The sequence below is a fragment of the Artibeus jamaicensis genome, unplaced genomic scaffold, assembly GCF_021234435.1.
Source record: "Artibeus jamaicensis isolate MK-2021 breed Jamaican fruit bat unplaced genomic scaffold, CSHL_Jam_final contig_233, whole genome shotgun sequence".
Lineage (NCBI taxonomy): Eukaryota > Metazoa > Chordata > Mammalia > Chiroptera > Phyllostomidae > Artibeus > Artibeus jamaicensis.
In genome coordinates this window covers 919,732-932,309 of record NW_026521486.1, presented here as the reverse complement: position 1 = coordinate 932,309, position 12,578 = coordinate 919,732, and positions in this window count along the sequence as shown.

The following is a 12,578-nucleotide window of genomic DNA, read 5'->3' as shown; positions in this document are numbered from 1 at the left end:
GTGAAGGCGGTCATGTGTTTTGGGAGCTGCGTCCTCTGCAAAACACCTTCAGTGCCTTTGGGCGTCATGGCAAGTGATACTGTTTCCTTAACGTTCTTTTCTAGTCGTTTGCTGCCAACATAATGAAAAACGTACTGGTTTTTGCCTGTCGAGCAGGGTTCCGGGGCCTGGCCTGTCCACCCACGCTGCTCCTCACAGTCTGTCTGTGGACTTTCGCAACTTCCCTGGGTGCGTCATCAGGCGAAAACCGCACGGGCCTCTCTCCCTCCTACTGTAGTGTTTATTCACTGTTTTCCTCTCCACGCCCTTTCTGCTCGCATCTCTAGCCCAGGGCTGGGAGTCGCCCTCCCCTCCCCCGCTGCCGCCCTGGGACGGCCACACCGGCCACAGGATGGAGCCCCACGAGCAGGGTCCTGTCCCAGCCGCTGTCCCCCCAGCAAAGCAAACAAGGCAGGTCACTCACTCTGGGGCCCTTCGCAGAGGACGTGGGTGAGAGACCCCTAAGGTGTCGCCGCTGTGTCTCCCCCAACACACGTCACTGAACACACGTGCCCACTGCCCTCCACCTCTCACTGCTCCTCCTCCACTGCCATCTGTCCCCTCTCCCCCCGCCCCCGTCAGAATCGGAACACAGAAGCGCGTCCCGGCTACGCAGCCAGGAGGCTCACAGTCCTGGGTCAGCGTTGCCACCGGGAGACTCCCCGGGCCTCTCACTAAGTGCCCACATCCTTGGCGGCCAGAAGAACAGAACGTTTAAAGAGCCACGGCCTGAAGGGCCCTCACGGGGGCACGTGCCCAGGAAACTCCGTGGCAGAGACGAGGGCGGGAAGATGCCTGGACGAAACCCAGAGAGAAGGGCACGAAGCCGGCGTGGGACACATGAGGACGCGGCCCCTGCCCAAAGCCAGGCTGGGTGGCCCGCGTCAGCCCGAGTGAAGAGGAGAGCCCAGAGAGGCTGCCCTTCACCCTGCGAAACAAGGCGCTGAAACGTGACCTAAACCGTGTGCAGGAACGAGAGCGGCTTCCGGCCGCCGTTGCTCCAACCCTGGTTTGCACAGCAAGGGCTGCCGCCCGCGAGCTGTGGGAGGAGCGAGGGGCACCTCTGTCCCTCGTCCCCGGGTTCCGTCGGTGCCCCTGAAACCCATCACAACTTCTCCCCGAACCCTGACCGAGGCTGCAAAGCGCACCGGGAACTCAATCACTGTTTCCAGAGGTTTCTATCCCTGTTTTCTCTGGTCCCTTCCCTTTTATGAGGTCGGGCCAAGTATCGGAGCCATCAATTTTCTCTCGTCTGCTTTGAAATTGCTTTTCTTGAACCGCCAGACACCGATGTCGAGCGAAGATGGGTGACGGTGACACCGGCAGGCCCCCGGCACACACAGAGGGGACGCGTTACCTGGCACAGGGCCATCCTCACGAGTTCATTGAATAATCTTCGTGGCCGCCAACTCGGGGCCAGACCCCAGCGTGGCCGGGTTCCCAGGGTGACAGAGCCCCTCCCGACTGTCCCCGCAGGGGCTCTCGGTCAAGGCGGCCTCCCCTGCCCGCCCGCCCGGCCCCTGCCGGGTCTCCACACCGCCCTCAGTGCCAGCCTCCTCCCTGTGGCCCCGGCTCAACACCCAGGGGTGGCGGGTACCAGAGAGGCCTGTTTTATCCATCACACACACACACACATGTGTGAGCACACACATCCACCAGGCGAGAGAAGTGCAATTAAACCAAAAGCAGAGGCTCCCCCCGGCCAGGACTCTGCACAGGCAGGAGGGCAAGAAAGGGGCTCATTTCCCAACCTGCCGAGAAGTCACAGGGGCGGGAAGGACTCGCCCTGAAGGGGCCAAGCGGACCCCGCCGGCTCCGTCCATGTCCCCAAGGACTGCAGGACGAGCCCCAGGGCCCCAGGACCTGGTCTCACCTCTGACACCGGGTCAGCCCCAGCTCGACTGTGACCTCGGGGGACACTCTGGGTGGCTTTGCACATCTGTAGGACAGGAAGTGGCTTTGCACAGCGGACCCCTGCGCCCACCCTGCCCTCCCCTCCCACCCAGCAAGCTCGCCATGCTGCCAGGAACACGGTCTGCCCTCTGAAACACGCCCGCGACAGGCCACGTCACCGGAGGTGCGGGTTAAGCACCGTGATACGCACGGTAATAAGACTGATGCGTTCCCTGTGCCCGGCCCGGGGCCCCAGGAACGGAACGCGTTCCCGCCTCCTGCTTCCCCGCGTCCCTCCCTGACCATGGGCTGCGTCCTTCTTACAAAAGGAAAATCCGTCCTGCACTTCCTGACCAGCTTTGCCCTGTTCTTCCGATAACTGCGGCCCGGAGGTGACGTAGGTGCCTTGTTTTGACCTTCCCTCAAACGGAGGGACGCTGACTGCCGTGGACTCTCTCCCTTCACGTTCCCGGAACGATCCGTGTCTGCCACGTGGGGCTGAGTCTGTTACTTTGCCGCCACGTGGTGTTACACCCAGGGTGCGGCATCTTGGACGTGGCTGCCTTCTGCCGCGGACGTGGAAATGGTGTCCGCTTTTCGTCTCCACGGACATCACTGCCGTGCACACTCTTGCACGCATCTCTCGCGGCACACCTGAGTCTGCACCCGCGAGGTCCTCTGGAGCATCGCTGGGAAGGGGGCGCGCTGGCCTGCAGGACACCCAGGGGCCCAGGCCAGCGGCAGGGCCAGCCCGGCCTCAGAGGGGGACCCAGGTCCTCCCAACGACAGCGCGTGGCTGGCCCATCTGCGAGTGCGCCCACCTCGGCAGCGCGGGGACGACTGTGTCCGGTGCTGACTCATCGTCCAGCTTCTCGCCTGCGGGCGGATGGGCACTCCCCAACGCTGCATCTTCCCGTCCGTCACCACGGCACGTCCCGGGTTACCGGCCGCCTCTGGCGGTTCCCTTCTGTAATTTCCCACACAGTGGCCCTGCCTGTGCACGGTTAGCTCTACCCCCAACGGCCGCGTTTTACTAATTTTAGGCTCCAACTGTTCATTGCCGGCTGATAGAAATATGACTTCTTCTTATCATTCAGTTTGTTTTATTCACTTGCTTTGTTCATTTTCTAATTTCTTAAAATTGAAACATTGTGCGTTTCTGTCCTTTTCCTTCTTATTATAAGAGATTAATTTCATAAATTTCCTTCTTAGGTCCCGTTGCCCACAGTCTACAATTTTAACATAATGCGTTTTCCTCGCTGTTCAGTTCAGAATGTTTTCTCGTTTCCGCTGGACTCTGCTGGCCCGTGTGTTATGCAGAAGTGCGCTCTTGAACTTTGAGTGTCTGGAAATCTTCCCGTTGGGGGACATTTGATTCCGACACGGTCGGAGAGCGGCCTCCCGCGATTCCCATTCCGTAACTGGGTTGCGGCTTGTTCTCTAAGCCCGGGGCCCTCTCTGCGGTGGATGTGCCGCGTGCCCTCGAAAGGCACGCGTGTTACGTGCCTTTGGCTGCCGAGCTCTGCACGTGTCACGAGATCGGTTGGCGGACAGCGTGACCCGAACTTCTCTGGCCCTTCTGGCGCTCTGGCGACGAGGCCCACGCTGACCGGGGGGCACTGACATTTGCAGTTGCGAACATGTCTGTCCGTCCGCTTGGTTCTGTTTACTTTGAAGCCCTGTTTTCCAGCACAGACACGATTCGCCAGGTGGCCTCCTGCTGACCCGGCCTCTGTCGCCATCCGAGGCCACTGCCAACTCCCAGCACCTGGGCCTGCCGTGCGGTGCCTGTGGGAAGTGACAGGCCCCTCCCTGAAGCCCTCCTGGGTTGGTGCCTCAGGGTCCACCCTCGCCGCCCGTCCACATTCGGACCAGACACAGAGTTACACCTGCCGGGAGTTGCTGTGGACACTCGGCGGTTCACCCAGTGGCCTCGGTCCCGAGCATCTGAGGTCGGGCGGGAAGCCCACCGTCCCTCGGTGCCCAGAGGTGCCTGTGGGCGCTGTGGAGGCCCCCTCACCTCTGCCCTGTCTGTCACTGCAACTGTCCTTGTGTCCCGACACTGTCTGGTGGAGGACTCAGGACAACAGAGGAGACAAAGAACCCCCCACACTTCTTCACTGGGGGCCCCGTCTCGGTCCCCAAAGCGGGACAAGAGGCTCTTCCCAGGGACCATTGTCCCCACCGTCCCAGGCCTGTGTCTGGGTCAGGAACAGGGACACCGAGGACAGGGGGCTCACTGCCATTTCTGTCGTCCTTTGGATTCGGGCCCCCCCAACCTGCCCGTGACCAGGGGCTTCCAGAGCCTTTGAGCCGCCACCCCACATGGTAACGGGAGAGAAGGAGCCAAGGCCCCGAATCCCCTTTTTACGTCATTTCACAAAACTTGGACTCCGTTCACGCAGACCCCGTGACGTCCTTCCCAAACTGGTCCCCAAGGAGGCTCCGGCTTTGCCATGGTCCTGAATCAGACGTGCTCTCTCTGTCCGTTTACAGGTGCGGGTGTGTGGCCGCTTCATGCCATTGGTTCGTCACAGTCTCGGTGCCCAGTTTTCACCCTCTGGGTTCTCTGGACGGGCTGCTGGACCAGTGAAGGGTTTTGGCTAAACGGTCCGCCTTCCCATTGCTTATCCCGCCTTTCTGGTCCACTTCCCTAGCGTGGCCACGAAAGACTCCGGCGCAGACCACTGACGGGACTGGCAGGGTCAGTAACCAGGTCCCGGTTCTCAGGGGAGCGCGGTTAGTGCCCCATCGAAGTGGGGTTTGCCGCTGCCTTTGGGAAATGGTCTCGGTGGCCCCACAGCCGCTGCTCTGAGCCCCTGGTGACGCGCCACGAGCTAGGCTGCGTGCGGGGTGGGTAAAAGCGCTGGTTCTTCACTTCGTTTGTCTTCGAGCAATGAGGCCGGGGGGCGGGGTAGTTGGACCCCTAATTATGTTTACGCGCCTGGGAAGGACCCTGTGGCTCCGCAGCTCTGGTCTCGGGTGCCCTTCCACAGCCTCTGTGCTGCCCTGTGTGCTGCGGCCTCAGGCGTGGCGATGAGGCGTGTTTCCGTGAGACCGGGCATGGCTGCTCTGTCCCAGGGCCCCGTGCGTCCCCAGCGCTGGGATCGCCTGGTATTTGGAACCGCTCGCCTGCGGCGACCTTTCCTGCTGCCGCCTCACGGGGGCGGTGTCTTCAGCGCCACTCCTAGTTCAGACCCCGCCCTCCTCCCTGTGCCCCGCCCCTTCCACAACCTGCTCACACCTCGCCTTCTCGTGGTGGGGGGTCTCAGGTCAAGGTGTGTGCCCACTGCGGGCCGGCAGCAGCCCTCCCTCCTACGGCTCTCCAGGTGTCCAGGACCCCAGGGCGCCCTTGCAGATGTCCCACCGCAGGGGCCGTGGTGGTCCTAGGCTGCCATCAGAAGCCAGCAGAGACCTGTGTTGGGGCAGGAAGTGGAGCAGAGCAGCCAGGGGAAGAGGGCGCCCCTGCCCCCCACATCAGCTGGGCAGGCCCCGGGCTGCCTGTGCGGAGGCTGTGGGCGGGCTGCCCCAGAGGGGGTGGCGGGGGGGGCACCCCAGGCCCGGGTGCCGAGGGTCTGCGCCAAGCGCTGTGTAAATAGTGATGCGTCCCAGGCAGGGGTGTCCTCAGAACACGCGCCTGCTGCCATGACCGTGTGAACGGCCGGGGAGCTCTGGGGGGCACAGGCCCGGCCCCAGGAACAGCCACCTGGCATCGCAACCTTGAAGCTCCTGTGGGGCAAGTGACAGGCGCTGGGACTCGGGACATGGGACACGAGCCGCCCGCGGGCCTGCCTGTCAACACTCAGCCCCTTTCAGGGACACAGGTTCCCGCTTCTCCTGTGCCCCGTCTCAGCCCAGAACGAAGGGGGAGCAACGTGTCTGCCACGACCCACACCTGGCCAGGTGTCCCAGCCTGCGTCCCATTCAGTTAAGGAGTAAACCCCAGAGGAAGGCCCCCGGGAGGAGAGGAGCCACCCCTGTCACTGAGCAAGGCCCGAAGACGAGGCTCGGGTGCCTGTCACCCCCCCGGGGGACACCGCATTGCAGCTCGAGACAGACTCCCCCCCCCACAGACAACTGGACCTGCGGCTCCCATGGGTAGGGCTGAGGAGGCAGCACCAGGTGGAGGTGGCCGAGGGCCCAGAGACAGGAGGGGCAGGCTGGGTCCCCAGTGTGGACCCCATTCCCCCCCGGGGAGGCCGCTTCCTCCCCACTCCCAGGGACAGGTGTCAGTGTGGAAGTCGCCCCTCCCCGCCGGGCTGGCTGCCTGGGGTCCGCTCTGGCAGGAAAACAGACTCCGGCTCGGGGTCTCCGCGGACTGAGCCGCTCTGAAGTGATGTGATTAACTTTCCCGTTCTCCACGGCGGTTGGACTCCGTGCAATTTCATCGCATTTCAGAATTCCCTCCTAGGATTCTCTTTAATTCCTCGGCGCCGGGTCCAGAATAGCAGAGACGCACAGCCTGACAGAGGAAGATGCATCATTTATGTCTCCGTGATGCCTTCATTTGTACCGATCAGCTTCCCTGGCCCGGCCGGCCCCGCAGGGCGTCTTGGTGGAGGTGCCCCCGGCACACAGACTCCAACGGCCTCTAGCGTGTCCTCTCTAAACCACGTCCCCAGGCACAGCAGCTGGTGGGCCTCCTGCGCAGGCGGAGACATCGTTTGTGGGAAAACGCTCGGGAAGATCGGGGGCTTTTTCTGCAAACGCCAACCCCTCCAGCGGCTGGAGAGCAGCTCTGGGGGGGGGGGGCGCCCCACCATTGATCACGGCGAAGCCCAAGGGCGGAACACGTGCCGGCAGCCATGCCCTCTCTGCCCGACTTGGGGACACGGCGGGCGTGAGCGGGTGTCCTGTGGGCTCACGGCCCATCAGAGCCTGGGGGGGCCACATGGGGGCCGGGCCGGCTGGGCGGCAGGGATCCCCCACCCCACCCGAGATACCCCTGAGTGTCTTGGCGACACCGAGGACCTGCTCAGGCGTCCCCATTCGTGCTCCAAGGACATCGCTGTCCTTTCCTGTGTCACCTCACCGTCACGGCTGTGCTCCGGGAGGAAGTCGGGGTCCAGGAGATAGTGAGCGAGGACATGGTCAGAAGACACGAAGTGTAAACTCACTGTGCGTGTGGAGTGGAGAAAACGAACAGGCGGAGACGGAACGAGCTGACGGCGCCCGTGGGGCGCGCGTCCAACGCCCGTGGCCGCTCCTGGTCGGGGGGACTGTGCGCACGAGGCACGGCCGCATCCAGGGGACCGACGCCTCCGTGAAAGCGCTCACGGAAACCGCCCCGTGGCCGCGATGAGGGACGGTGGGGCAGAGGGGGCATTCGTTTCTTCGTGTGTGGTTAATTTTTTTAACGCTCTTTGCCCGTGACTACAGGAACGCTTGTTGGCCTAAACACGCCCGGTCTCAGACGGAGTCCAGGCAGCTGAGCCGTCTGTGCCGGGGCCGGCGGCGGCGGGAGCTGGGCCTGAATTCCTCCGACTTCCACGCATTTCACCTCGGCGACTCCGTCCTGCCCACCCCACTTCATTCCGGGAATTAACACTGAGGTTACGATTCTGCATGGAGGTGAGGCTTCCTCCAAAGTTCTGTTTAAAATGCAAAATGGGAATACTTTCTACGTCCACAAATGACAGGAAGGTGTTCGATTAACCTGCTGATTATTTATTCTCGGGCACAGGGACTTACCCTTGCACGGCCCTTGGCTTCCAGTGCCTGCAGCCCTGAGGGGAGACCCCCGCCCCCACAGGTGTTGGTGGGAACTGAGTGCCGCCTGGTCGCATGGACGTGTCCATGAGCCCCGCCTCCAAGCAGGTGGCCAGGTGCCCCCCGCAGAGCCCGGCCCCAAGAGGGGGTGCTGTGGGGTTTGAAATTCTAAAACCAGAGGGATATGAAGAGATTAGGAGACCTTTGCCAAGTTCAGTTTATCCCAGGAAAGAAAGATGAGCTTAATCATCGTTTACAATATACCAGTGTCATTCACCACCCGACAAAATACAGAGGAAGCCAGGAATTGGCCCAGCATTTCATAAAAACCCATCAGTGAACTCCCAGGTCTTGTGCATGGACTCCCAGCACAGTGGCGGCGGACAGAACTTCCTCCGTGAGCCCAGGGCCGGCGCAGACAGAGCGGCTATGGGGCAGGCACCACCCAGGCCCTGGTGCCGGTCCCCGGGGCCTCCCGACAAGAAGTCAGCCCTGCAGGAAGGCCTGATGGGCGGAGCTCCCAGGGGCAGCCGCTGCCCTGCACAGTCACCTCCCTGTCTCGGCTGCGCTCGGCTCCGTGGGGCTGGCACCTGCTCCTCCTTTTGTTCTGGGAGAAAGAGCGGCTCTCCCGGGGCCCCCGCCATGACGCCCAGATGGCAGCACCCTTTGGCCCTCGAGTCCTCGCCCCGCCAGGTGCTCCCAGTGCGGGGACCCAGAGCTCATGACGGGAGCACACAGCGAGCAGCAAAGCAGATGTCGCAAGGCGCGCTGCTAATTACCGGCGATGAACGTGCCGACGCAAAGTGAGAAATGATGGATTTCACAAATCCCCCCGTGTTCTGTTTACACCAACAGCAATCTGGGTGCCGGAGGGGACGTGCCGCGCCTGAGAAGCCACACCTGCTGCTGCCGCTGCCGCCGCTGCCGCCGCCGGGCCAGGCTGACAGGCGAGCAAATGGGTAGCTTCAGTTTTCTCCTGTGGGAGGCCAAGGGGACCGTTTTAAGGAGGTCAGATCGAATCCTGTTTGACCTCAGAGAGCCGCGTGGGGCCAGGGAAGGGCTGCCGGGAACACTGGTCACAGGTCCCGGCCACACAGACTGGTCCCCGGACCCAAGGAAACTCTGCCGGGGACCCCGGGGCCTGCCGGAGCCGTGACCGCTGGTCGGCGGGACCAGGGGGCCCCACCCTCCGCCGCTCCTCCAGGAAGCCCGTGGAGAGGGCAGGCGCGTCAGCCTTTGTCCCTGCCCGGTCCCCGTGCCCGGAATAAGCTCAGGAAAGATGCAGCGGTGTTCGCAGGGGAGTGAGGACGGCTGGGGTGGAGAGTGCCCCCGGCTCTGCCACCTGGTGGATGTCCGTCCACTGGGTGTGCCCCTGCCCGCTCCCCACCGAGGAGCCCCTGAGGGAGGCGGGTTTGCAAAGGCTCAGGGAAAGGCGGCCTGGAGACCGCGGTCCATCTTTGAAGGAAGGGGCCTTCGAGGGTCACGTGTCGTCTCAGGCCAGGAACTGCCGACACGCGCCACCTGAAGACGATCGCCGGGCAGTTGGGCAGGAGGAGCCGGGGTCAGAGGCAGGGTCCCTGGGCGTTGGGGCCGCGGTGGCCCTTTTGCGGCTGAGTAGCTGGGCCTCTGGCACGCGGGGGTGGACTAGAAGGTGACCCTGTGAGGGGGCAGCAGCTGGGACCTCCCCCGAGCCCAGGGAGCCCGTCACCACCGGCCCCCGGGGTGCTGAGCCGGGACCCACTCAGACCCGAGCCGGCGGCCTCCCAGGTCCTCCGTCTGTCCTGCCGCCACGCAGACTCCTGGCACCAGGTCTGAACATTGGGCCACCGGCGCCCCTTCTCGGCTCCTGGGCTCCGAGAGTTGTCTCCTTCGCTCCAGGCCGCTGGCCCGGCCTGGTCTCAGCATGACTGTGAGGGGTCACCCTGCCCCATGTCCCCACGGGGCCACAGGAGCTGCCTCCTCCCCACTCGGTGGCTCCCACCCTCGGGGCCGACCTCGTCCTCGGGGCTGCCAGAGGGACCAAGTGGCGTGTCCCCACACCCCCCAGCCCCCCATTCCGCTCCCGTCGAGGCTCAGCTGTGCTCGGGTGGAGGGGCTGCCACGCCCCGCGGGCAGAGTGGGCCGTGGGGACACGCGCTTCTCCCGGGTCTTTGTCCACTCACCAAGGGTGCAGGGCACCAGCAGCGTGGAGTTAGCATTCCAGACGTCCAGCCTGCAGCTGACAGCGCAGCCACCGTGGGATTTACAGCTTTGTTCCCTGTGACCAGAGCTTGGGGATGATGGATCAGGGCTGCGGAGCCCAGACCATCAGCAGCGGGAGGGCGGGGCGTCAGCAGCCCGGAGGCCACCCACCCGCCGCACGGCGGCCCGGCTGCCAGGCAGCACCCCGGGGCCCGTTACCTGCCAGGGCCCGGCACAGCACAAGGAAGGTTCCAGAACAACTATGCAGACACCTGCGGCTCCCGCGCTGCCTCACAGCCGTCACCCTGTCCAAGTGCAGTCTGGTCCGGCCCGTGAGGTGGGCACCGGAGCGGGGAGGAGACAAAGCTTTAGGGGTAGCAGGCACCCCGAGGTCACAAGCTGGCCAGCGAGGCCTCAGCAAGGACTACAGCCATGACAACACCCTGTCCCCTGTCATTCTCAGTCAGGCTGGCGCCGGCACACAGTAGGTCTTCAAAGACAGCTCCTAGTCATAGTCCAGGGGCGTCACGCAGCAGCGAGCGCACACTTTCAGCGCCGAGCCTGGGCAGCACCTGCCCTCACTCCCCACCAAGGCCTGTGCGGCCGGCCGGTCCGAGGGGCTGAGCACTTTGGGAGCAGCCGGCAGGGTGGGGCGTGTGGCCCGAGGGCCCCGCCATGTCTGCTCTGCAACTGGGGACCAGAGCTGCCCCCAACGTCCTCGAGATCGGGCTGGACACACTGGGGGCTGCGGGGGAACCAACACAGGAGTGCCCCAGCGCGGGGCCTCACTGCTCTGAGGAAAGACATGGGGCTTGGGGGGGCCAGCGCCGGGGAGCCTGAGTGGGGGGCAAGCGGGTGCCGGGGGAAGCCAGGTGTGTGTGAGGGGGGAGCCAGGTGTGTGGGGGAATCAGCTGGGTGTTGGGAGGGGACCCAGGAAAGGCTCACCAGGGCATGGGAGGACCAGGGGGGCAGGACAGGCGACCAGGACAGGCTGCCAACTTGTAAGTCGTGTCCTGACAACCAAGGCCCTGCCTGTGGATCTTGGAGACCAAGAACTGTCCCCCCCACCACCGCCAGCTGGGAGCACTCTGCCCCTCTGGGATGCTGTCCTGGGTCGTCTCGCCGTTGGCTGCACATCTGCTGCCCGTGTCCCCTCTCCCCTTCTCAGGCAGGGTCAGGGTCACGGTGGAGACTGCGGGGCACCGGGGTGCCCAGGACTGGGCGGCTGGGGTGGTCACGTGACCACGGGGATTTCGGGGGAATGGGTCACAGGCCCGAGAGGCTGGCCCAGGCTGCACCGCTGACCGACCATTGCTGCCTCCAACGCACGCACGCCACCTGCAGCAGAGCCGGCCATCCATCTGGGCTTTAATTCGGGAACGAGACGGTGCCCACATTCCATTATGTGGCAGAATTAGTTGCCAAAGCGGGGGCAGCCGGCGGTGCGGAGCGTGAGCTGTGGCCTCATTCATCAGAAAGACGGTGGGTGGGGGCGGCGGGCAGCAAGGTCACCTGGGCCCCACCTGGGCAGCGGGCTCAGCCCCCAGCCTCCACCGTCTGACCTGCTCCCCACTGCCCAGTGCCCACAGGCTGGACCCTCCGGGCCCCAGATTCCAGGGTCTCCCATGAGAGGTGCTGGTGGACTGGGGCGGCAGGAGGGTCCTAACGGAGGGCAACACGGTCCTGGGCCTGCGCCTGCGGGGTCTCAGGCTCGCTCAGACACCCCCGCACCCCCAACTGGCCCCAAAGGAGGAGGAGCTGAGTGTGGAGGGGGCTTTGGGACCAGAGAGGAGACTCGGACCCCGGGGAGGCCGTGTGGACACAGACACAGAAACTGGGGCGGTTCGACCACAAGCCGGGGGACGCCCGGGGCCCCCAGGAGCTGGAAAGAATGGGCAGGACCCTCGCGGGAGAGGGAGCGCAGCCCTGCCCACTCTTGAATCTGGACGTCCCAGAACTTGGGGACAATGACCGGGTGCGCTGCACGCGAGCACTCGAAGGCCCAGGGGGGCTCCTGCACCCCCGCACAGTCGGCCCCCCACACGGTCGGCCTCCTCCATGCTGGGCACCGACCCAGCTGCAGGAAGCGTCCTGGCCCTGGGAGCCGGGTCTCGGCTGCGCCTCCCGAGTCCACAGGACAGCTGTCCTGCCCCCAAAGCCACGTCCTGGGAGGGGAGGGCAGCTGCCCAAAAGGGACCCTGGAGCTGATTCCCGGGGCATCTGCGGTCAGTGGGGGGTGGAGCCAACCCAGCGGAGGAACCGCCCCCCAAGGCCAGGCTCAGCGACCGTGGCGAGTCCTCTAATGAATGCGCTGGATGAGGAGGAAATTCCAGCGGCAGCATTTCGGGGCGGTGGCAGCCATAGATGCAGCGGCATGACAGGGTTCCCCCCGACTCGGAGTCAGTGGGTGACCCTGAGGGAGGGGCGGACAGTGAGGGTCACCGGCCCCAGGACCCCCCTCGAGCCTCCCTGTCTGCTCATCGCTCCCGAGGGGCCCGCGTGGCCCCAGGAGGACCCTGGGAAGCAGGAGCCGGGCAGGGGGCGGAGGGGCCCCTCTCAGAGGGACGCAGGACCCCCGGTTCAAATGCAGCAGGGTGGGAGGGAGCTCCACCCCCACTCGCCTCTCCCCACCTTTCTCTGCCTGACCAGGTAGGGCAGTGGGGTCAGGAAGCCACCTCGGGGGGTGGGGCAGTCTCACCTTCTTGGGAAGAGGCGCCCCCTCACTTAGCGGGGGCACGCCCTCACCATGATGAGTG